The following is a 19,464-nucleotide window of genomic DNA, read 5'->3' as shown; positions in this document are numbered from 1 at the left end:
GAGGCCAGAGGGGTGTGAGGGCTAATTAAACATCGGGCTTGATTTCATGAGTTCCTGCCCTGCTCTTGGCCTGCTCCCTGAAGCGCAGGCACATAGGCACAGGGTCTTACCATATCTGAGTCTGAGGATGCTTTATCGCTGCAAGGCAGTGTTTATTACCCAACCACCCAGAATGGAGTCCTGACATAGGTCAGAAAGTCCTTTATATCTGACCACATGCTGCTTGTAAAGCAATACATAAAGGGTGCATGCACCTATGCCAAAGTGTACATGAAGGGATCCTGTGGCACATCACCAATGCCTGCAAAGTGATGAGGAATGAAGGAAGCCAGAAACTCAGTGCACAACCAGTAGTGAACCATTTCTGCAATATTCCTAGAGCCATTCTGCACAAGGTTGTAACTGACACAAAGCTTTAAACATTTGTTTTCATCCTGTAGCTCACAGGCAGTGTGCTTTCAGTTAGCCTTACTCTAAGTGAGGATTGGACCTCATGACCTCATGAAGGTTGTTCCCAGTCTAAGTTGTTAGTGAGTCTGTATGTGAATGAAAAGTTTCTCCAGGTTAAGGTAAGACGAAAAGGAAAATCATACATTTAAAAATATTTTTTTCTTTCATTTTTTACTTCCTTGCTTATTTTTTTTGTGTTTTATGAAGGATGTTATTCTCCCATTGGAAAGACACAGGGACACCTTCCACTAGAAAAGGTTGCTCCAACCCCATCCAGCCTGGCCTTGGACACTGCCAGGGATGGGGCAGCCACAACTTGATCCAAGTACATCCATGTACTTGAGCTGTGACTCCACTGTGCTGTGTGGCACATGCAATGGTCATCTGTCCAGGATTCCTGTGATTAAAAGAGCTAGCAGTTCTGCCTGCCTCTGCTTGCCTTTCTGTCAGCGTGCAGCTCAAGTGCTGATGTTTTGGGGCAAGAAAGGAATTCCCAAGGCCTCATTTGATATATGCCCGTGTGTATTTGTCTGGATTTATGGATTCAGGGAGAGGTAAAGAAACTACACAGCAATCATACACAGATTTAGTGGCGATATAAATGACCAAAGATATAAGGCAGTTAGGACCTGGGATTTGATAAAGCTGCAAACAGAAGAGAGGGTTTTGAAAAGGCATTGATTACACTTAGTTGCCTTCCTCGCTATTCTCTTTTGGCCTCTTGGCTTTTTTGCTTTCATAGGAAACATTAGAAGTGACTCGTAGGGAAAGACAAATGGGGAAAACTGCATCTTAGTAACCAGATGTAAGTCTCCTCCAAGGGAAAGGTGGAACAAGGTGTGGGCTTCCTGGCATGTGCTTCCTCTAGTGCTGTCTAGGTGTGCTCTGGGTCATCTCTGGGCTTGGATGATGCCTGAGGTCCCAGCCTGGCAGGGGAGGGAAGGACAGCAGGCGTCAGAGGAACTTCCTCAGGAGTCCCACTCACAGCCAGAGGGCTAAACCTGGATCCCCCTGGGACTGCAGACTGAAATAGAAGGGCGAAGGAAATGGTGTGTAATTGGTCCCTGCTGAAAACAATGGGATTGTTGCCTTGCAAACCCAAATATTTTGTGAATGAAGCTTCCAGAGACCGCATGTTTTGGAGTTCCTTTAAAGTGAACTCTCCTAGGAGCTGGTAACCAAGCCAGAGCACACACAGTGTTTCTATTCTCTGCCGAGTATGACCTGTCCACGCAAAGAAAGATACCGGATGGAAACCTGAGTGGGCATCGATGATCCCAGGGGTGCATACAGCTTAATGATTAAAATGGGATGCTGGAAAGGAAAAGATGCAAAACACAAAATAGTGAGTTCATCTCTTCATAAAAATCAGAAATGCCTATTCCCTCTCCCAGTCATCTCTTGCTCTGTCTGATATAAACTCAATTGAAATTGGAGGCAATGGGTCCTCTTTTCTATTTGGCTTTTGGAATAGACCTGGTGAGAGAAAATGGGTGCGGAGCATGCTGCTGGAGATGCTGGTTTGCCCTACAGCTGGCTATCGCAGCCATGCTTCCCAAGTCCCAAGTGTCTTTTATATGTGGTCCAAGCTAACGATTATAGCTTTTTAAACAGGAAGTATGGCACTAACTAATAGGAGCAGTAGCTCAGCATTTGCTGAAGAAATCAACCTAATACTGCATGACCTCTTATGTTCTGTCTTGTGGTACATATTGGGCACTATCAGTACAGAGGTTTACTGCAGGGCAGTTGAAAACACTCTGGGACAATGAGAAGGGAAAAGCAAATGCAACGTACTGTGGTCCGTTTTTTCCCCTTTGAATGTTCCTGTTACTACCACAGTAGCCTGACACCTTTGCTATGGATACAAAGGCTCCAGCTCTCTTACTTCTTCAGGAACAGCTTCTTTACAGCCTGACTGCACTAAGATCATAGAGGTGTGCTGTTGTTGATGGCTACCAGAAGAGTACCTCTTTGTCTTCATAATGGATGACGTTTGGAAAAGCTCCTCATGATGGAGGAGCTGAGGCTCTGCTTTCAGGTATGATACAAGTACTTATGAACTGACCTTTAAAAACAGGACTTGTGCTTCCAAAGCATTACCTGCTTTTGTATGTTAGAACTGATGTAGAGTAATGGCTGCATCAGTCTTGTATTTCCAGTACACCAGGTAACAGAAGTGCCTGATGGGCTGAGCAAGGATGCTTTTGTATCATGGTCAATTGAAGTACCTGTTGACAAAGAGCTCTGGAGGTACTGCATTTCGCCCATGCTAGACAATCAGTTGGTTTGCTGCATCACAGTTTTATGGCCAAGCTGTTAGAGCTGGCAGGTACATGAGGCTGAGATGGTTTGTTGCTCTGTGATGGATTCACTTATTCTTAAAGTCAGTTCCTTTGGTGAGAAGGAAAACCTCACCTGTATCAGAAGCTGAACTTCTGGTCTGGCATTCCTTTAGCTGTGCACAGCTCAATGATTTTCTTTTTTTTCATGTATACATATATGTATATATTGCTCTATTTGAGCCCTGTGTGGAACAGCACCATACACTCTTATCCTTTTGTTTTGGTGTTCAGCAAGGGAATAAAGGTGCCTGTGAGAAATTCACAGGAGGCCTCATTTACTGGTATTACAAAATTCAACCCCAAAGGGTCACACCCACAGGAGCTAATTGCCAACTGGGCTCTACCAATGGGAAAGAAATGTTTCCATGGTAACTTTCTAATGAGCCTGCTTGGAAACCTGTCCAAGAAGAACTTTCTTCCAGCGAAGCAGGCGTTTGTGAGGTCAAGCAGCTCTGGTGCTGTAGGTATAACCCCACGTGATATTACTGGTGGTTTTTACACAGCTCAGTTATTGTCAAGGAGAGAGTCTCCAACACAGTGTGTACAAGCAGCACATGAAACCAGGTCAGGGCAGGATTGCACCCCATTTAAGGCATCCTCACCTGAGGTAACCATGTTGGCTTCCTTTATAACCACTGTAGAGAAACAGATCCTTGTAGGATGTTGTGTACCTGACCTGTTTTAGATACCAGTCTCTGTGGGAGCTGAATCATGGCCTAGAAGTGACATTTGCTTTGTATTGACTATAAAGGGAGCCTGGATGACTCTATCACACTTGTTGATACCCAGCTTTGAAGAGATGCTCCCTTCACTCCCCAGATGCTTTTGCAATCTAGAGGTCTAGAAAATATGCCTTTAAGAAAAAAAAGGTAGCATGAGTAATTGTGTAGTCTGGAAAAGATGAAATGAGGGACACGCATGCAACAGTTTCCAAATACATGTAGAAGTGATTGAACTGGGCGAAAGGAGTGGGTAAAGACACTGAGAAGTACTGATTATCTGCTTTTTTGTGGAAGCATTCCACAAGTTGCTTAAGCTCCTAGCACTCCAGCAGTTCCAGCCTCCTACTTAACACAAAGGTACTTAATGATACACTTCTTTCCTGCTGTCAAGACAACACATGCTTGGTTTTCCTCCTTTTGTTTCTCAAGGATGTATTTAAAAAACCAAACAACCAAGCCCAAGCAAACATGTTGGGTTTTTTTCTTTTCCTTTTCTCTTTATTTTCCCCCCTTTCTTGTAAAGGGATTTTCTTGAGCGAAGTTTTTTGTGGTGTTGTTTTTTTTTTTTTTTTGGGGGGGGATTGCCAGAGAATTTTGGCTGCCCAACATGAAGTGTTGTAGAGTATTTGAATGGAAATAAAATCTGAGCAAGATAGTTAAAATATCAGAAAAGCAATAAAAATGGCATACTTAATATCCACAAACTAAGTGCTTCATGGGACATCTGAGGAGATTTCACATGGTTCAAAACAATCAGCAATGGTGCTTTAAAAGAATAAAGGTTTACTATTTCTCATTCCCCTAGTTTATCTGTTGTAGTAACAGGAATGTTTGGCAGCGAGAGAATTTGAAATGTGATAGTGGATGTGCTTACTGTGTGTATTGCTTCCTTACCCCCTCTCTAATGGTAGAAGTCAGACAGTCAGATCAATGTTTCCTGGGCAGTTCAAGGTGTTTCAAGCCACTGGTACCACTGAAAGCAGTAGCTCTGCCACCTCCCTCCAACCAGCTAGGTGTCACTGCGTCCTCTTCACCTCCAGCCACTGCAGAGGGTGCTGCATCTGGGCAGAGCACTAGAGCTAGGATCTGACCCTGGATAAAATCAGTATTGTCTTTTCTCCCAGTGTCAGGAAGAGCTTGGTGTAGATTCAGGCATAAGCGGAAGATGAAAAGATAGGACTGCTTCTTTTAGCCACCATGCTAACCTAAAGTGTTGGTGAAAGCAGGAATCCAGTTGTGTGATGCCTGTTGATCAGTAGTTGGCATCTTTTAGTAATTTTGCAAAGGGTGAAGTTTAAATGTCAGTCTTCCAATTACAAAGTATAATTTAGGGAGCAAATGGTGCTCTAAGAAGAAAGTGCATTTTCATCTTGCTTTGCTCTCATTAGGCATCATCTAGAAACCAAGGACATTTGTCGTGCTTTCAACGTTTTTGGAGTGTGTTGGGGAGTCTGGATCTGCTTCCTGTGCAATCATTAAATATAATTCAACTAATTTGTGTGGGCCTGATGTCTCTTCTTCCATGCACTCACAGATGAAGTGGTTAGTATTTAGATTCATTGCAATGACCACCTGCTATTTGCAGATTGAACCATTTGCTAGTGGACTTAACTGAAGGGAAATTTAGCAATCGGGATGACAAACATGGATGCTATTACTCTGTTGTGTATGGAACGACTTCAACCTGTAGTTTTTAGCCTTGCAAATACAGCTGGTTTTCTTCTAGGAAGCAGATATATTTGAAACTGTGAAAATGTCATTTCGGGTTTGGGCATTTTCCTTTATTATTTGTCTGTCTGACCCAGAGTTCAATTGCACAACCTGGTGGCAATGCTATGAGTAACAAATTTCTGCCCATTTCTGCAATGCTTAAGTTTGCTCAGAGGTTAACGTCTCTGACTGCTGGATTGCTAGCTCAAAACATATTGTAAATCTGTGAAAGTTTAAGTGTGACATAGTTATTTTTCTTCGGGTGTTTAAACCCTTAATCTCCTTTTTCTATTCAGAAGTGTTCAGAGCCTGAGTCTGAGAGCAGAAGGGGGTGAGAGCAAAATCCAGTAGCGTGTGTTGTGAAATACTCTGAAATATAAACTATGCCATTTGAGACATCCTGGATGCTATCCTTTCTGGGTACTTTTCCTGCCTCATGAGTTCTAAGTTCTCTGAAACTTCACAGCTATTATACATCAACATTAAGAACATCATATGGAGCAGAGCTCTACAGTCTGGATCCTCCTTGCAGAGGGAACAAAGTGTGAAGGAGGGAAACCACTGAAATGACTACTTTAAAACCTCAGAAAGGTGAATACATGGGAAGTTTGAAATTGCTTCCATAAACCAGGGCCCAGAAACTTCTCATTCTTCACCAGTGAGCAATGAAATTTGAAGAAAAAGGGATTTGTGCAGAAGATTTGCTCCTGGGACCACAGGACAGCTTGGTACATGGCAAACAGAAATGCTTTATGTGCCAAAGGCTATTAAATGTGGTATGTGCTGGAATACTGACTATGGATGCTGCTGATCAGCTGTAGGCTAGGAGCTTGGAGAGGACTAGTGCAGTTTTACAGGCACCTTCTGTGTGGGGCTGGTGACTTACCTCATATAAAATTGCATGCACACTTACTGAAGCTGGTTCTGAAGTGGATGGACGCCAGCTGGCTTCAGGCTGGAAGGTATCTTCTAGTTATGTTATCACCCTGTTGTACCCAAATTAATAAAGCCTACTGAAAGCTTGATAGTTTTATAAATGTATTCCTTACAGTAGGCTTAACTTCTATTAAATATAAGGGACATAAGCATTCTACAGACTGATACTGTGGGGTTTTTAGCTATTTTGGTTCTAAGCTAAACATGTTCAATGTGTACGTTAGTGTTCATACACATGCACAGACCAATCTAAACCCAGGTTACATACAGTGTGCTTTGCTGAGGTTCATGATTTCTAATGACTTTGCTTGTACAAATGTCACCATCTGGAATGAGCTCATGTAACTTTTTATACTGAAGGAACAGACTGATTGCATTCAGAAATGGGAGACTCCTGGTTTTCTTGTGGTATTATATTACGCTGTCATGTCAGGTTTCAGTATGGGGGATTTGTGTGGTTTCCATCTAAAAACAGCTGCAAAACACACAATGATTACCCAAGGAGGTTGTATCACTTGATTCTTTCACAAGAAATCAAAAGAAAGGAAACATGATCTGCTTCTGTTGTGCAGATTATGAGTTTTTCAGTTTTTCTTAATCAGCTCTGCTGAAACTTCTGCATCTTAAGGCACATTTCAGAATGTACTTATTAAAGCTGAGTCCATTAGAAACTTCTTACTGGAGACTGAAAGGACACTGAAAGTTCATGCGTCCAGATAATAATCAGTTAGATCAGCAGCCCTAGTATGTGAGACTGGATCCTTCTGTGGCTGATTATGTCTGCAGGCAAAACTGGTGATAGCTCAAGAAGCCTGCACATGGACAGTTTGGAACTGCTCTTTGGAAATTTGTAAGGGACTGGCTATTCCCTCCAGATGCACAGACAGCCCGAGGGTGCCAGGAGGCCAGAGCCCCCCCCTAAGGCAATTTCCTCATGTCAAGGCCAAATCTTCCCTGACTGATGCAGCTTTGAGCCATTCCCACCCATCCTTGCACTGGGCACCACAGAGGAGAACTCAGCACCTCTGTCTCCACTTCTGCTCCTCAGGAGGCTGTAGGGAGCAATGAGGCTGCCCCTCAGCCTTTTCCTCTCCAAACAAGACGCACCCCATGTTCTCAGCAGCTCCTCACAGCATATGCAGATGCATTCCAGCCTGTCCAAGCTTTGCTGCCCTCCTTGGGATGCATTTAAGGACCTTCACATCCTTTTTAAATAGAGAAGCTCAATTTCCAGGACAGCATCCCCCACACTACAGGAATGCAATTAGTACAGCTACAGCTAATTGTTTCAGGATGTGCCACGTCAGCCTGCATTTGCCTTGTGTGGCCCTTTAGCAGGGAGAAGGTTTGTTTTTAAAATGCACTGGCTACCAGTCCGTTGTCAAGTGTAACTCAAAGCATACGTTTTAGCTCACAAGTCTCATGCTGTGCGAAGCTCTTGCTTCTTACAGTCTGCTTTTTTCCTTAAAACCTCCTGACTCTCAGACCCACATTTGGACACATGCAGGGTCTGTTGCACTGAACTTGCACCCCAGTGTTGAGATTCTCTAAGTGAGCAGACATGCGCTGCCTTCCCCTGGAGGATGCTGGACAGAGGGGCAGCAGGCAGGGCTGGGCATGGGGAGCCCCGGCACCTCCATGTCACAGTGCCACTGCCCAGCAACGTGGCAGTCACAATGCCCCGGGGCAGTATAAAAGGGAGCGGCCTCTCTCTGTCCCCCGGCAGAGATGGCCCGCAGCAGCCGGAATGCATCCCAGAGGAAGCGCTGGAGGAGCCGGTGGTATTGCCTGGAGGGGGACTGGAGGATGGGTGAGGCTGCAGGAGAGGAGAAGCAGCAACAAGCCCTGGAGGTGCTGAGACAGCCAGGCTTTTTCAGCTGGATAGCAGTGGCCCGAGCAAGGGAATGCCTTCTTGAGGAGCACTGGAGAGCTCACCATCTTCATTCCCTGTGGAGCCAGGGCCAGCAGCCGTAACGAATAGGATGCAGAAATGTTGCCAGGAGTCCTGGTTCTTGGAGCACCATTGGTGCCCTGCCAGCTGTAGGAAGGGTTTTTTTTTTTGCAAAGGTTGACCAGGCTGGGGGCCTTTGGCCAATCTCGGAAGCCTCTCAGGTGGCTCTAGGTTGAAGGAGAATAGGGCTTGGGTATCTCCTGGTAGGTGTGTGCAGCCTGTGGCCAGGGGGCAGGTCTTGCTCACATGCTCAGGGAACAGCCCATCGCCACATTGGGGTCAGGAAGGAATTTCCCCCCCCCCCAGGCACATTGGCACTGGTTCCGGGGGTTTTTTTGCCTTCCTCTGAGCATCGAGCAGGACCACTTGTCAGGGCTCCTCTGGTCCATTCTGGCTGCTCCTGCTCCATGCAGGTGGCCCCTTGTGAACGCATCCAGGGGGAGGAAGCTTTTTAGACTCCCAGGGTGGCCCTGGGAGTAGATGCTTGTTCTCTGTACCACTGAGCACAGCCCCTTGTCAGGGCTCCCCTTTGGGCTTGGTTCTTGTTGGTGATCTCACACCTTAAAGCACAACTGTGCTTTGGCTCTCCCTGGCACAACTGTCCAGTGAAAGCTTGGAGTGGGAGGGGCTCTGCTCTTCCCTTGGCTTCATTTCCCTAGGGGTTCTGGCTTGTGAAGAGAGACAGAAAAATGAGAAGAGGCACAGAGAAATGTGAAGAGGGGCAGAGGAATGAGAGGAGGAACAAAGGATTGTGAAGAGAGGCAGAGGAACATGAAGAGAGGCAGAGGAACATAAAGAGAGGCAAAAGAATGAGAAGAGTGGCAAAGGAATGAGAAGAGGGGCAGAGGAACAAGAAGAGGAGCAGACAACTGAAAAGAGTGGCAAAGGAAGGAGAAGAGGGGCAGGGGAATGAGAAGAGGGTTAGAAGAAGAGGAGCAGACAACTAAGAAGAGTGCAGAGGAACAAGAAGAGGGGAAGAGGAATGAGAAGAGGGACAGAGGAATGAGAAGATTGGCAAAGAAATGTGAAGGGGGCAGAGGATTGTGAAGAGAGGCAGAGGAACGAGAAGAGGGGCAGACGAATGAGAAGAGGGGCAGAGGAATGAGAGAAGAGATGGAATAATGTAAAGGGGCAGAGGAATTTGAAGAGTGACAGAGGATTAAGATGGGCAAAGGAATGTGAAATGTGGCAGAGGATTGTGCAGAGTGTGAAGAGGGGCAGAGGATAATGAAGAGGGGCAGAAGATTGTGAAAAGGGTAAGAGGATTATGAGGATGGGCAAAGGATTGTGGTGGCAGAAAATTGTGAAAACTAGCAGAAGAATGAGAAGAGGGGAAGAAGAATATGAAGAGGGTCAGAGGAATGTGAAAAGTGGCAGGGGAATGAGAAGATTGGCAAAGAAATGTGAAGAGAGGCACAGGAATGCGAAGGGGGCAGAGGAAGGAGAAGAGTGGCAGAGGAATGAGAAGAGGGCCAGAGGAATGTGAAGTGTGGCAGAAGATTTGTAGCGTGTCAGAGGAATGTGAAGAGGAGGAGAGAATCATGAAGAGGGGCATAGGATTGTGAAATAGGTAAGAGGATTATGAGGATGGGTGAGTGATTGTGGAGTGGCAGAAAATATTGAAGAATGGCAGAAGAATGAGAAGAGGGGTAGAGGATTGTGAAGAGGGGCAGAGGAATGAGAAGAGGGTCAGAGGAATGTGAAAAGGGGTATAAGAATATGAGAAGTGGCAGAGGAATGAGAAGTTTGGCAAAGAAATGTGAAGAGGGGCACAGGAATGTGAAGGGGGCAGAGGATTGTCAAGTGGGGCAGAGAAAAAAGAAGAGGGGCAGAAGAATGTGAAGAGGGACAGAGGAAAAAGAAGAGGGGCAGGCGCATGAGAAGACTGGCAGAAGAATGAAAAGAGGGGAAGACAACTGAGAAGAGGGGCAGAGGAACGAGAAGAGGGGCAGAAGAATGTGAAGAGGGACAGAGGAAAAAGAAGAGGGGCAGATGACTAAGAAGAGTGGCAGAGGACTGAGAACAGGGGCAGAGGAATGAGAAGAGGGGCACAGGAATTTGAAGAGGGGCAGAAAAATGAGAAGAGGAGTAGACAAGTTAGAAGAGGGGCAGACAAGTGAGAAGAGGGGCAGAGGAATAAGAGAACGGATAGAATAATGTGAAGAAGGGCAGAGAAATTTGAAGAGTGGCAGAGGATTGTGGAGAGGGGCAGAGGAGCATTGTGAAGACGAGTAAAAGATTGTGATGGGGGCCGAGAAAGGAGGAGATTGGCAGAGGATTAAGATGGGCAAAGGAATGTGAAGGGGGCAAAGGATTGTGAAGAGGGACAGGGGAACGAGAAGAGTGCAGAAGAATGTGAAGAGGGACAGAGGAAAAAGAAGAGGGGCAGACAACTGAGCGGCAGAGGACCGAGAACAGGGGCAGAGGAATGAGAAGAGGGGCAGAGGAATAAGAAGAGAGGCAGATGAATGAGAAGAGTGGTAGAAGAAGGAGAAGACGGGAAGACGACTGAGAAGAGGGGCAGAGGAATGAGAATAGGGGCAGAAGAATGTGAAGAGGGACAGAGGAAAAAGAAGAGGGGCAGACGAATGAGAAGAGTGGCAGAGGAACGAGAAGAGGGGCAGAGGAACGAGAAGAGGGGCAGGTGACTGAGAAGAAGGGGAGAAGAATGTGAAGAGGAACAGAGGAAAAAGACAAGGGGCAGATGACTGAGAAGAGGGGCAGAGGAACGAGAAGAGGGGCAGAGGAATGAGAAGAGGGGCAGATGACTGAGAAGAAGGGGAGAAGAATGTGAAGAGGAACAGAGGAAAAAAAGGGGCAGACGACTGAGAAGAGGGGCAGAGGAACGAGAAGACGGGCAGAGGAATAAGAAGAAGGACAGAAGAATGAGAAGAGGGGCAGAGGAATAACAACGGATGGAATAATGTGAAGAAGGGCAGAGGAATTTGAAGAGTGGCAGAGGATCGTGAAGAGGGGCAGAGGATTGTGAAGATGAGTAAAAGATTGTGATGGGGTCCGAGAAAGGAGAAGATTGGCAGAGGATTAAGATGGGCAAAGGAATGTGAAGGGGGCAAAGGATTGTGAAGAGGGACAGGGGAACGAGAAGAGTGCAGAAGAATGTGAAGAGGGACAGAGGAAAAAGAAGAGGGGCAGACAACTGAGTGGCAGAGGACCGAGAAGAGGGGCAGAGGAATGAGAAGAGGGGCAGAGGAATAAGAAGAGAGGCAGATGAATGAGAAGAGTGGTAGAAGAAGGAGAAGACGGGAAGACGACTGAGAAGAGTGGCAGAGGAATGAGAATAGGGGCAGAAGAATGTGAAGAGGGACAGAGGAAAAAGAAGAGGGGCAGACGAATGAGAAGAGTGGTAGAAGAATGAGACGATGGGAAGATGACTGGGAAGAGAGGCAGAGGAATGAGAATAAGGGCAGAAGAATGTGAAGAGGGACAGAGGAAAAAGAGGGGCAGACAACTGAGAAGAGTGGCAGAGGAACGAGAAGAGGGGCAGAGGACTGAGAAGAAGGGGAGAAGAATGTGAAGAGGAACAGAGGAAAAAGACAAGGGGCAGATGACTGAGAAGAGGGGCAGAGGAACGAGAAGAGGGGCAGAGGAATGAGAAGAGGGGCAGATGACTGAGAAGAAGGGGAGAAGAATGTGAAGAGGAACAGAGGAAAAAAAGGGGCAGACGACTGAGAAGAGGGGCAGAGGAACGAGAAGACGGGCAGAGGAATAAGAAGAAGGACAGAAGAATGAGAAGAGGGGCAGAAGAGTGAGAAGAGGGGCAGAGGAATAACAACGGATGGAATAATGTGAAGAAGGGCAGAGGAATTTGAAGAGTGGCAGAGGATCGTGAAGAGGGGCAGAGGATTGTGAAGATGAGTAAAAGATTGTGATGGGGTCTGAGAAAGAAGAAGAGTGGCAGAGGATTAAGATGGGCAAAGGAATGTGAAGGGGGCAAAGAACTGTGAAGAGGGGCAGAGGAAGGAGAAGATGGGCAGAAGAATGTGAAGAGGGACAAAGGAAAAAAAGAGGAGCAGATGACTGAGAAGAGTGGCAGAAGAATGAGAAGAGGGGCAGAGGAACGAGAAGAGGGGCAGATGACTGAGAAGATTGGCAGAGGAACAAGAAGAGTGGAAGAGGTACGAGAACAGGGGAAGACGACTGAGAAGAAGGGGAGAAGAATGTGAAGAGGGACAGAGGAAAAAGACAAGGGGCAGAAGAATGAGAAGAGGGGCAGAGTAACGAGAAGAGGGGCAGATGACTGAGAAGATTGGCAGAGGAACAAGAAGAGTGGAAGAGGTACGAGAACAGGGGAAGATGACTGAGAAGAAGGGGAGAAGAATGAAGAGGGACAGAGGAAAAAGACAAGGGGCAGAAGAATGAGAAGAGGGGCAGAGGAACGAGAAGAGGGGCAGATGACTGAGAAGATTGGCAGAGGAACAAGAAGAGTGGAAGAGGTATGAGAACAGGGGAAGACGACTGAGAAGAAGGGGAGAAGAATGTGAAGAGGGACAGAGGAAAAAGACAAGGGGCAGACGACTGAGAGGAGGGGCAGAGGAGCGAGAAGAGGGGCAGAGGAACAAGAAGAGGGGCAGAAGAATGTGTAGAGGGACAGAGGAAAAAGAAGAGTGGCAGAGGACTGAGAACAGGGGCAGAGGAATGAGAGAAGGGATGGAATAATGTGAAGAGTGGCAGAGGAATTTGAAGAGTGGCAGAGGAATGAGAAGAGGGGTAGAGGACTGTGAAGAGGGTCAGATGAATGAGAAGAGGGCCAGAGGAATTTGAAGAGGGTCAGAGAAATGAGGGGCAGCGGAATATGAAGGGCGGAGAGAATTGAGAAGAGGGTCAGAGTTATGAGAAGAGGGGAAAGGGAATGAGAGGAGGGACAGAATAATGTGAAGAGGGGCAGAGGACTGGGGAGAGTTGCAGAGGAATGCGAAGAGTAGCACAGTAATGTGAAGAGTGATAAAGTATTGAGAAGGTTGGCAGAGAAATTTGAAGAGGGGCAGAGGAACGAGAAGAGTGAAGAGGAATGTGAAGAGGGGCAGAAAAAGGTGAAGAGTGGCAGAGGAATGCGAAGAATGTCAGAGGAATGCGAAGAATGGCAGAGGAATGCCAAGAGGGGCAGAGGCAAGTGAAGAGGGGCAGAGGAAGGTGAAGAGGGTCAAGGAATGTGAAAATGGGCAGAGTATTGCAAAGAGGGGCAGAGGAATTCGAGGAGGGGCAGAGGAACGTGTAGGGGGGCAGAGGAACGTGAAGAGTGATAGAGGAATGAGGAGATTGGCAAAGGAATTAGAAGAGTGGCCAAGGAATGAGAAGAGGGGCAGAGGAAAGAGAAGAGTGACAGAAGAATGTAAATCCTTATGTTTGAACTGTCAGTCGGAGCGTGACAGCTGCAGTAAGTTCTCTTTTGCAGTAACGTCACCTTGACTGTTGTCTTCTCTCAAGTTGTCTTCCTGAAGACACAGGTTATTAAATACTCCACCAGTGTCATGATGTTGCTCTATGGAGAACATTCATTCAGTCAAATGCTCAAAACCATGTCTCAGAATTGGTTGCTTATTTGTTGGTTTGTTTTTTTATTTTTGTTATGCGAACTCGTGCATGTTTCAGTTTTGGGGCATTATTGCAGTTCACATCCAGCTATTACAGACAGCAGAAATTCCCTATTCTTTGAAATCCACTTGGCTATCACTTAGCTGCTGGGATAAAAGACCTGTGTGTGTGTATATATGTTTTTAATAGCTCTAGGTTTCTTTTTGGAGCTGGTGGCATTATGGATCCTGATTGGCATGTATCAGACACAGTTATAGTCTGAGAGGCTATAATGAGACCTTGTAGGTACTAGGAAATACCTGGTATACTTACTTACTTGGAGCACCTGAAGCTATGGGGTTTGTTATGTGAACCAAAGTTTCTCTTCTAGGAGAAACGTGGTTTCTCTGAATTCTAGAATAATGGATTTGCTCACTTGGAAAACCGTGGCTGGCTTTCACTCACTTTGATAAAGGTGACCCATTAGGCATCGTCTTAGAAGGTTGTGTCAACCAGACAGCCAAATACTGCCGCACAGTGTCAGTGTTTAAGCAAGTTGGCAGTTGCATCTTACCATTAGCACAGATTTAAGTACAAGCAAGTAACTTAGTGCCCGTTTGGAAACCCAAATGTAATCTTGATGTAATTCTCGATGTAAATCACAGAATCAACGACTTTGGAAAAGTCCTTTAAGCTCATCCAATCCAACCATTGCCCAGCACTGCCAAGGCCACCACTAACCCATGGCACTGAGAGCCTCATCTACGCAGTGTGTGAACACTTCCAGGGACGGTGACTCCAGCACTGCCCTGGGCAGTCTATTCCAATGCCTGAGCACCCTCTGGGGAAGGAATTGTTCCCCATCTCCATCTAAACCTCCCCTGGTGCAGCTTGAGGCCATTTCCTCTTGTCCCATCCCTTCTTCCTTGGGAGCAGAGACCAGCCCCCTCCTGGCTCCATCCTCCCATCAGGCAGCCCCGAGCACTCCTTGCAGCCCCGCTTCACCTCTGGAGGCCCCGGCCAGCCTCGCACTGCATGAGCTTCCATGGACGGCGGTCGGGCCGCAGCCCGCAGCGGCGATTGCAGCGGGCCCGGCTCTGGCCGGGGCGCGGCCCTTTCCGCGGCCCAAGTGGCGGTTGTTAGCCGCTTCCAGCCCCATGGCGCGGCACCCTCCCGCCGAGCGGCCGGTCCCTGCACGTCAACGGACGGCCCGAGGGTGCCGGGAGACCGGAGCCCCCCTCAGGAAGCCGGCGGGGACCTCGCCGCCCTGCCGCAGGCAGCCGCCGTTCGCAGAGGGGGGGTGACCCGCAGCCCCTGGGCTGCAAGCGTGAGCGGGGCCTCCTGCAGCTGGGGACAAAGGGTGTGGCAGTGTGGAACCCCTCCGGTTTGGAGAAGGGGCGTTACAAGACAGCGTTCGAGGGGTTGCGAATGTTTCTGCGATGTCTCTGGTGGCCTTTCCTGGCATCTGCTGTGCTGTTACCAACCCTGAACTGCAGGAAATACACAAACGTTTTGAAATCTGTGATGGAAATGTAGGAGTCAGGGCATGAAATGCCCAGAAACTTTACAGGAGTTAAGGTCTGGGTGCCTCCAGTGCAATGTAATCTGTATCCTAAATGAGCTGACAAAGCAGGTAGTAGAATCCCAGACTGGTTTGTGTCGAAGGGACCTCAAAGCTCATCCAGCTCCACCCCCCTGCCACAGGCAGGGACACCTTACACTAGAGCAGGTTGCTCCAAGCCCCGTCCAACCTGGCCTTGAACACTGCCAGGGATGGGGCAGCCACAGCTTCTCTGGGCACCCTGTGCCAGCGCCTCAGCACCCTCACAGGAAGAACTTCTGCCTAAGAGCTCATCTCAATCTCCCCTTTGGCAGGTTAAAGCCATTCCCCTTGTCCTGTCCCTATAGGCCCTTGTCCAAAGCCCCTCTCCTGGTTTCCTGTAGCCCCTTTAGGCACTGGAACTGCTCTAAGCTCTCTCTCGCCTTAAGGAACCTTCTCTTCTCCAGGCTGAACCAGCCCAGCTCTCTCAGCTTCTCTGACACTGTCAGGGTCAGAAGCCTGTCAAGGTCAGAACACCCGTGATACCTGTCAAGCTGAGGGTGTTTTAAGCGGGGGATTGCCATGGGTTTGTGGTATTGCGGGAGGTACTTCTGAATCAGGATGCACCTGGAATGTATTATTGATTGTATCTTCAAACAAGCAAACAGATGAAAGCTGATGGGGTGGTGGTGGAGTGATGAAATGGAACAGCTTCTCTGTCTTTTGTTTGGGTTTTTTAGTTCTGTGTGAGGTAATAGAGATGGGCTCAAGCCCTGACCTGAGCTCTCAGCAGCAGCACCGCTCTTATCTCTGAATAGAACTGGCTCACTGATACGCAGAAAAGTGCAAATTAGTAGGACTGCAGTTAAAAAGCTGCAGTGCTGAAGGTGGCTGAGAGTTGTAGTCGGAAAGATGCTCCTTGTATAGGTGATGGAGAGCAAATTCTGTTTCCCTGACTCCCAGGCAGCACCTTTGTTTTCAGCAGCCTTCCCACCAGTGCCTCTGCAAGCCTTTTCTTAGGTATAACCGAAAGCAGAGTTTTCTCTTTATCATTCCTGCACCTCAGAGGCAATTCTGCTTTCACTGAACTGGATGGAAGTTCCTGACTAAGGGTGATGTACATCTCCTTCAGTCTCCTAAGAGGGCTTATTCCTCTCATAACTTGAGTAGTGTGGACATCTTTTCTGGGGTGAATTCAATATTAACTTCACTTTTCATTGTGTTGTGAAAAACAATGACCACAATCTTCTCATTTATGTCCCATCGTGTTCCCTAATGGTCAAAACATCTGAGGCTTTCACATCTATTCCACACCTCTACTAACACCTTGCCAGTCTTCATCTGGTTGAGTGGAAGTCACTGCTGTAAATACTGTTACGGCCTTCCCCACGTCCTCACTCCAGTTCTCCTGTTTCTCGGGCATGTTTTCTAAGATAGGATATAAGGGAGAGAGATCACTGGAGTCCTGTCTCATTCCTGAAGGCATCTGAAAATTCTGTTAGGAGTCACTTCCTGTAAAATTATCTACTGAAGTCATGTTTAAGACGTTGTAGAAACTCTGTGGAGGGTCAGGAAGACATGGGCCTTTTCTCATGCTTGGGTGAATAAATGTCTCTGTAGTCTTGGTCTCATCTTTAGTACTACATTTGGGGATTAGTGGTTTTCCCAAGCAGAGTGCCCTGTTGTTAAATTAGCCAGACACAGCAGAGGGCCCTTGGCCTAGTCCTGGTGAATATGTTTCTGGATAGACTTGGACCAACATGATGAGTTTGTGTTAATTCAGGGATTTGCTGTAATATTTGTGGCACTTTTGACCCAATACACAACCTTTTAAAGCCATCTAAGTTTATTTTTTGTCCAGTGAACCAGTCTGAGACTGTGTAGAGCGCAGGATTACTGCACTGTAAGTTATTAATATAGCAGCAAAGCAGTTTTCCTTGCTGGCTTCCTCCTACCACAGAAAAGTTGTTTCATAATGTGTGTACTGCAATGCAAGTGCTAATAAATACAACATGAATATTTGCTAACTGCAAGTATTTTTTATAGCGTTGATCCCTGTAATATCAGGGCAGATGTAATGATAGGCATGTGTGTACTGCTGTGAGTCTGTTTAGTTTGTTAATGGACCGGAGAGTGATTTCTGATGATGATTCATGCATTATTTGCAAGGGGAAAAGTGGGTGTGGAAATGACAGGAGAGATTGGGAGCTGAAGTTTTTAGATAATGGCAACATCTGATGCTTGATCCAGTCTCAGTAGAAGCTCCGGGAACAAGCTAGGCACATTTCAAAGAATGGTCAGAATAAGGTGGGAGAAGGAACTACAGCTTTATTCAGATCTCCAGCTGGCTTAAGTAAGAAGGGACAAAACCCTCTTGTACAAAAGCAGCTCTGAATCTTCCTCCAGACTTTGAGGGGTTTTGCCTTTTATTTGTACTAAGGTACAGTTTAAAATATTTTTCCCTGCAAAAGTATATCGATTTATGTGTTTCTTACATATTGCAGTGTGTTAGTATTTGCTGTTCCATAAAGCAGCTCTATTGTATCAGAACCACTAGACCAATATTGTTACAGAGCTGTATGCGAGTGGTGTATAATTTGACTGATTGCTCAGACATCACAGAAGGTTATTTTTATCGAAAGAATTGGTTGACTTGGGGTTGGGAGCACATTCATCTGGGATTATCTTAGGGACTAATGGCATTGCACAGTGCGGCCTGATTGTACATGTTTAAAATAGGAAGCTGAGTTTTCACAAACTTTATTTGTACAAGTCTCTATTTCCACTGAGAAATCTAAGTTTTCATTGTAAAGCGAAAAGGTGCCCAAGCTGAAAGAGCTTCAGCTTTGAAACAGAAATCAGTACTTTCCCTGGGAAACATCCATAAAATCTTTAAATATATGCTCCTCTGCAGCAGTGAGCTAGCTCCTTGACAGGGCTCCTTTGGGCTGCTGTGGCCCAAAGGCTGCTGCTCCTGCTCCAGTCAGGTGGCCCCTCGTGCTCACATTTGGAGGAGGCTTTGTAAACACCTGGGGTGGCCCAGGGGTTGCTGCTTGTCCTCTGTACCGTTGAGCACAGCCCCTTGTCAGGGCTTCCCTTTGGGTTCGGTTCTTGCTGCTGCTCTCACACCTCCAGGGCACCACTCCTGCCTTGGCTCTTTCTGGCTCCATTGTCCAGTGCAAGCTTGGAGCGGGAGCGAGCACTACTCTTCCTTTGGCTCCATTTCCCCAGGGGTTCTGGCTTGTGCAGAGCAGCTTGTGCTTGGAATGGCTCCATCCTTGTTGCCCATGATCAGCTGCCACTTTCCAGCAATCCTTGGGTGGAACACCAGCTCTGGGCAGGTATGAGAGCACTTTTCATGTGAATGTGAAGAGGGGCAGAGGAAGGAGAACAGGGGCAAAGGATTGTGAAGAGGGGCAAAGGATTGTGAAGAGGGGCGAAGGAATGTTAAGGGGGCAGAGGAGTAAGAGTGGCAGAGGATTGTGAATAGGAGCAGAGGATTGTGAAAAGGGGCAGACGAATGAGAAAAGGAGCAGAGGAATGCAAAGAGGGGCAAAGGATTGCAAAGAGGGGCAAAGGATTGTGAAGGCAGCAGAGGAATGTGAAGAGGGCAAAGGATTGTGAATAGGGGCAGAGGAATGTGAAGAGGGGCAGAGGAACGTGAATAGTGGGAGAGGAATGTGAAGAGTGACAGGAGAATCTGAGCTGTCAGTTGCAGCATGAGAGCTGCAGAAACTTCTCTTTTGCAGTAACCTCACCTTGTCTGTTGTCTCCTTACATAGGTTGTTCAGTACTACACCAGGATCTTCATGCTGCTCTATAGAGAACATTCAGTCAATTAAATGCATCAGAACCAAGTCTCATTGTTGGTTGGTTGTTGGTTGGTTTTTTCATTTTTGTTATGAAAACTCATGCATGTTTCAGTTTTGGGGCATTATTGCAGTTCACATCCAGTTATTACAGGCAGTAGAAATTCCCTATTCTTTGAAATCCACTTGGCTATCACATAGCTGCTGGGATAAAAAACCTCTGTGTGTGTATATATGTTTTTAATAGCTTTCTAATCATTAGCTCTTGCAGAGCTCCATGTTTCTTTTTGGAGCTGGTGGCATTATGGATCCCGATTGGCATGTAACAGACGCAGTTACAGTCTGAGAGGCTATAATGAGACTTTATAGGCACTAGGAAATACCAGGTACTTATTTTATTTGCTATTTGAGCCATGGAAAGACACATAAACTTCCACTTTTTAAAATATTTGTGCAGTGTGAGTTGTGT

General features: G+C 46.9%; 1 protein-coding gene and 1 long non-coding RNA gene across 4 annotated transcripts in view; both read left to right on the top strand.

Moving 5' to 3' along the window:
• The window catches only part of PDE1C (phosphodiesterase 1C), a 276,791-nt gene that overhangs the window by 15,179 nt on the left and 242,148 nt on the right, over positions 1 to 19,464 (top strand). The window lies entirely within an intron of this gene.
• LOC133275029 (uncharacterized) lies at positions 13,470 to 19,044 on the top strand. The gene is made up of 2 exons (XR_009745370.1): positions 13,470 to 13,579; positions 18,969 to 19,044. It is a non-coding gene; the product is annotated as an uncharacterized LOC133275029 (long non-coding RNA).

The sequence above is a fragment of the Pezoporus flaviventris genome, unplaced genomic scaffold (assembly GCF_033815535.1).
Source record: "Pezoporus flaviventris isolate CSIRO_AGI_PZ_B2104156 unplaced genomic scaffold, CSIRO_AGI_Pfla_v1 ptg000037l, whole genome shotgun sequence".
Taxonomy (NCBI): domain Eukaryota; kingdom Metazoa; phylum Chordata; class Aves; order Psittaciformes; family Psittacidae; genus Pezoporus; species Pezoporus flaviventris.
Note: the sequence above shows the minus strand (reverse complement) of the source record. Positions and strands in the feature narration are given on the sequence as shown.